Here is a 6,023-nt window from a genome sequence, read left to right on the forward strand (position 1 = left end):
CTCCTGCTGGCCACACGATTTCTGATACAGGCCAGGATGCCCTTGGCCTTCTTGGCCGCCTGGGCACACTGCCGGCTCATGTTCAGCCGGCTGTCGACCAGCACCCCCAGGTCCTTTTCCACCGGGCAGCTTTCCAGCCACTCTTCCCCAAGCCTGTAGCGCTGCATGGGGTTGTTGTGGCCCAAGTGCAGGACCCGGCACTTGGCCTTGTTGAACCTCCTCTAGCTTCCAAAATCCATCTAGCCCCAGGAAACCTCACCGTTATCCCAGGAAACCGCTGTTCACCTCCAGACGTGAGGCAACAGAGCGGGCAACAGCCATCAGACTGCGGCAGGCTCTGAGCGGTGGAAAGCAACCTGTCCCGAGCAAGGGGAGATTGGTTCTGAGAACTGGGCATCAAAACATTCAAAAACTTGAAGGTTTGGCTACAGGCACAAAGTATTTCTTGGATCCCTCATGTTCAGGCAAGTTGGTGACAGTGAGATAAAGTGGGCAAAGATGCCACCTGGGCTCAATGAATAATTTGGCCAATAATTTGGCACTTTTCCTTGAAAAGAAGAGACCTCAGAAGCAAATGGGAGGAGGTTTCAACTTTCTGAGCTTCTTCAGTGCACCTGCAATGGTGCTTGGAGCGAATGATATAACCAGTAAGAAGCTCTGAAAATTGTGTGCCGGGAGGCAGTTACTGATGGAGCCCTGGGAGTTTCAGACCCGGGATGCTGTTAGACGCCTCAGCCAGCATTGCTGCTGAAGATCTTTGCGCCAAAGATGGGGGTGACCTCAGCAAACGCGCTAACGACACAAAGCCAGGAGCTGTCACCAGTACAGAGAAGAAGGAGGACATGTTGGAAACTCTGAATGGCCTGGGGGAGTGGAATGACAGCAGGGATGTGGCTGTCAAGGTCATGCGTGCACGCAGGGACTAATAAACAAGGATTTCTGCTGTCAGCCAAGAGCTCATCCATTCAAAATGACTGAGGAGAAGGAGGATCGCCGGATGAATTACGAGCTGCCAATGTCTTAAAGTCCTAAAAAGGCAACTCCGATCCTAGGCTGCATCCGCTGAGATGTTTCCAGTAGACACAGGGGAACATGAGTGTTCCTGTAGAAAGGGCTGGAGAGGCCCCACGTAGCTGACGAGGTACCACGTGCGGTACCTCCAGGCACGAGAGGAGAACACATTTCCAAAGCCCGAAGCAGGTTTCCCAGGTGGTAGCGGAAGATCATCTGCTTGCATTGGACACCTGAGGCCTCTCCAGCAGCACGGGGACACCTCTGGGAAGGCCCCGGGGCACCCCAGCTACGTCCCAACCCCCTCCTCTCAGGAGGGGAGCTCTGAGCCCTCGTCCGCTCTCTTATTTATCTCTTCAAGGTGTTACGGGAGTGCAATGAATAAAGGAGACTACAGAGCTCTTTGTCTCGGCTCATTCCTCTCTTTTATTTATTAGCTCTAGCCCAGCTCAGGGCCTCATAAATCAACCCAAACTCACCCTCCTGGCTACCCGTTACCTGCAGAGACACGCCTGTGCGCTGGCACACTTTCGTCTGTCCAGTCCACCTCTCCCCTTGAAATCCCACCCTGGACGCGAGGACCCTGTGCAGTACGGGGGAGCGAAGGTGGGAGCCAGACGATCCATCACCTTCCAGAGACCCTGCAGGCAACCCACCCGCGGGGAGATCCAGGCGGGCTCCCTCTCTGCCCTGGTGGATGGAGATCGATCAGCATCACAGGGATGATGCTGGCAGATTAATTAGTGACAGACAGCCTTCAGCGTCGTGTCCCACTGCTCCTCGTTACAGTCTTAAGATGTGAAAGCTATCGATTTCCCGAGTCCCGCCTTCCTTCCGTCCTGTAATCTTTTCGCTGGTGGGGATCTCAGCAGAAAAATTTGTGGTGGACGTGTGTTTCCACATACACGTGCATAAATACAAAGCAGTGGAGGTTTAAGAAACCGCTGTTGCCCAAAGCAAGTGAAGTTTAGGTTATTTGTCATCAAGGTAATATTAACAAGACGAAAATATGTAGTTGTTAAAATGGAAGAAACAGCCCCTGCCTCCCAAGCAGGATTCCCAGCCCTATGTGCCTGCGGTGTCCTGCCACGGAGCGCTTCCCCCTGCCCAGGAGCCCGGCATCCCCCGCAGGTCCCGCTGGGGTGGGCCCGGGACCTGCTCCCAGCTGCCCACCTCCACCTTTGCGTCACCATCACCAACAGCTTCCTCCCACGGGGATTTCACGAAACAAAACACCGCAGAATTTTCCACGGAGAAATGCAGAGGTTCGGATGCTTTGTGCCGGTTTGTGACGAAGGTTTTCCCTTCCCCGAGGTAACTCCAGAATGTGACACTTGATTTTTCCCTCCAGCTCCCAGCTCTAGGCAAGTCCTGGTCGTCACCCCAACCCTTACCTCCATCCTGCCAGGGAACTGGGGGGACTAGGGGCTCTCATGCTCTCCATCCCTTTTCCTCTCTCGACTCGCGGTCCCTTGTGGCCCTCGTGACATCTGCCCGTCTCCTCTCTCCTCATATTCTTACTTCTCAAGACAAGGAATGTCTCGGGGACACAGCTGATGGGCGCCGGGAGCCAAAGGAGGTGGCTGGGATGGAGGTTGGAGGGGGATGTGGGAGCCGGTCCTGACACCGTGGGCCACCTCCGCCCCTTGTGTCACACCCCAATTACTGTGGTTTTCCAATCGGTTTAACAGAACCTCAGTGGTGTTGCGATCTTTTTGGGGGGGTAACACACCACATACGATTCAAACAGCGTCGCCCACCGCCCCATCTCGTTCCTGTCGGTATCTCCAAGCTTGATCCCGATTTCTAATCTGCATTTCCAGCAGACAAAGCAAACACACCTGCAGGCTGGCGGGGCGCAGAGGGGAACGGCCAGGAGCAGGCAACTGATGTTCATGGTAACAGTCCTTGTTATTAGGAATCACCAAGGGGATGCAACGGCGCTTACACAGAGTCCCAACGACTTTAATTTATCTCAGCCCAGCGGTGTCTTCTGCATCCCCCAGCGCGGAGGCTGGCTGCAACAGAATCGGAGATGCACCATTCCCACAGCGGGAGCTGGGACCCTTTCTAAAGCTGAGGCTCCTGGCAAGAGGCACGTGAGAAAAGCAAGAGCCAGCTTCGAACAAGATGACTTCTTGATCCTTTAACTTGTGATCGCTGATCACAGCGACATTAGAGAAATGAATGTTGAAGCTGGGTCAAGTAATTATTGCAGGTTCATAGCTGCACACCGCACAGTTCTCGGGGCAGTAACAAGTCTGACAATTGTAAATAATATGCAGCCAGAGCACGGGGATGCTTGCCTCTTGCTGAGATGAAAGCGAAGGCATAAGCTGCTGCGCCAAGAAGAAAACAGCTGAATGGTTATGACCAAGGGTTGCTTCCAAACGCGCCGGCTGCATTCCTCTTTGTAGGGCTTTTTCCTCTTTCTGCCTATTTACATGATCAGCATATCACCACAGCAGTAATGGCATCATATACCTGCCACGAGTGAAAAATGGCCATGGGAAACAAGAGGCAGAGCAAACAAGGAATGATGGTTTTACCTCAGCAAAAGGGCAGCTAGAGGAATGAGAGCAGGGAAAAAAATTACCAACTCTGAGCAGACATCAAAAGGGAGCAAATGAGGAACGCTCAGCAGAGTTCAGGGGAAGCCACAGTGTCGGTGGCCGATATGGAGCCAGCAGGAGCCTGGAGAAGCAGAAAGGAAAGTACAAAGCACCCCTGCTCTCACCCCTGCACAGAGCAGAAGAGAGACATGCTCGGAAAGTCCTTTTCTCCTTATCACTTGTCCCTCCTTATCAGGCTGAAAAATGGCGGTGCCTTCCTTGTGCACCTCAGCCCTTGGGCTTCTCCCCCTTCTGAATCCCAGTGGGGGAGCTCGAAATTGTACCTGCTCGCTGGATCCGGGGAACTGCACGAACCCACGAGGGGATGGAAAGAGCCTCTCAGTGCCCCTGCCCGAAGCTGTGCCTGCAAAGGATCGGGCCTTTCAAGGCTAAATCTTATAAATCCCACCCGAATCTCTTCAGTACCTACCCCAGCTGTTGGCTGGGGTGCTGGGAGCGATGCTCTGCTCCAGCGGGATCCCTCCTCTCCGCTCCCCTGCTATCCATCCCTGCGCTCGCCCACGCAACACCACAGCTCAGGCTCAGCGGTCCCGGGCTGCGGAGTCACCTGTGTCATAGAATCATAGAATCATTGAGGTTGGAAAAGACCTCTAAGATCATCGAGTCCAACCGTCAACCCAACACCACCATGTCCACTAAGCCATGTCCCTAAGTGCCGCATCTACACGTCTTTTAAATACCTCCAGGGATGGGGACTCCACCACTGCCCTGGGCAGCCTGTTCCAATGTTTCACCACTCTTTCAGTAAAGACATTTTTCCTTACATCCAATCTAAACCTCCCCTGGCGCAAGTTGAGGCCATTTCCTCTCGTCCTATCGCTCGTTACTTGGGAGAAGAGACCGACCCCCACCTCGCTACAACCTCCTTCCAGGGAGTTGTAGAGAGCGATGAGGTCTCCCCTCAGCCTCCTTTTCTCCAGGCTAAACAACCCCGGTTCCCTCAGCCGCTCCTCAGAAGACTTGTTCTCCAGACCCCTCACCAGCCTCGTTGCCCTTCTCTGGACACGCTCCAGCACCTCGACGTCCTTCTTGTAGTGAGGGGCCCAAAACTGAACACAGTGTTCGAGGTGCGGCCTCACCAGGGCCGAGTACAGGGGCACGATCACTTCCCTACTCCTGCTGGCCACACTATTTCTGATACAGGCCAGGATGCCTGTGTCCCCGCAGAGGGATGAACTCAGAGCCGGCAACAGGTCCCTGCCGCCATGGCCGCTTGCACCATATCCCTTTAATCTGCCCAAGACTCAGATGAACAGCGTGGCGCAGCAAGAGCGGCCAACAAACGGCTTCCTCGAGAAGGGGGCAGGTAGCCCTGTGTTGGGGGCATGCAATCCTCGAGAAGGGGACAGGCAGCCCCAGGGTGCCCCCCCAGCACTTCTGCCATCTCCCCACCACGGAAACGGGTGCGCCTAAGAGTGGTGGCAAGTGCACTACACGGCTTGACTATTTCAGAAAATAACCTTGATTTCTGGGGTGGTGGGATCCCTACCAGTTCCCAGCACTCTGGATGTGCGCGTACAAGCAGGCAGAGGAAAGAGCACCGGTGACTGTCCCATTTCGTCTGGACGTTTCCAGCGCCAAGCAGATCACTGCCTCTCCTGGATGCTGCGAGATCATCCCCATCGGTGGGGACCGTCACACACCGTGTCAGGGCTCTGAGGGCACTTAATTGCCCCGACGAGCCTCACTGGGTGCTCCCCCACCCCTCTGCCCAGGGTCCCGGAGCTCCAGCTAAGCTCAGGTCTTGGCCCTTGGCCCCAAACTGGCCAAACCCTCAGCCAGAGGGGCCTGTCAGCATCCAGCCCTCACCCTCGCACGGTTACTGGGGAGTTGCTGTGAACCTGCCTCAGTTTCCCCACCTTCGCCACCAATCCCCCTGTGTCACCCCATGCCTTAGCTGTTGAGCATCAGGATCCCGAAGCCAGTCTCCCTGCACCCTTAGTAACTGCCTGTGAATGGTGGCAAGGGCTCATCCCTTCCTTTGGGCCAGGGCCCCGCACCCCACATACGGGATCAGAAGGCAACCTTCTTCAGCCCCTCACTGCCCCCACGGTGGCTTCCCAGAGGCTCTGCAGCCCCTCTGAGCTCCAGTTTCAAGCCCCAGGCTGGACTCTCTGCCCCCAAGCTCCCATACCGTGCTTCTCACGTCACGGCTCCTCTCCCAAGAGAGGTCCAAAGACACCGTCACGGGAGGCAGAGAGCAACTGCGCTAACGGGCAGCCCCAAACGTGTGCACAGAGGGAGGGAAGCGAGAGATAATACAGAGACATTCCAAGTAATCTTATTTTCCCATTGGCTGAAAAGGAATCGCTACGCTGCACTGCACGTTGCCAGGATATTTTAAAGACCTTAGACGACCTTCAGAGTAAGTGCTATCGA

The 6,023-nt window shown here is 55.1% G+C and overlaps 1 protein-coding gene across 1 annotated transcript in view; it reads right to left on the bottom strand.

Moving 5' to 3' along the window:
• The window catches only part of TMX1 (thioredoxin related transmembrane protein 1), a 47,659-nt gene that overhangs the window by 40,591 nt on the left and 1,045 nt on the right, over positions 1-6,023 (bottom strand). The window lies entirely within an intron of this gene.

This window comes from Aptenodytes forsteri, unplaced genomic scaffold (genome assembly GCF_000699145.1).
Source record: "Aptenodytes forsteri isolate BGI_AS27 unplaced genomic scaffold, ASM69914v1 Scaffold76, whole genome shotgun sequence".
Lineage (NCBI taxonomy): Eukaryota > Metazoa > Chordata > Aves > Sphenisciformes > Spheniscidae > Aptenodytes > Aptenodytes forsteri.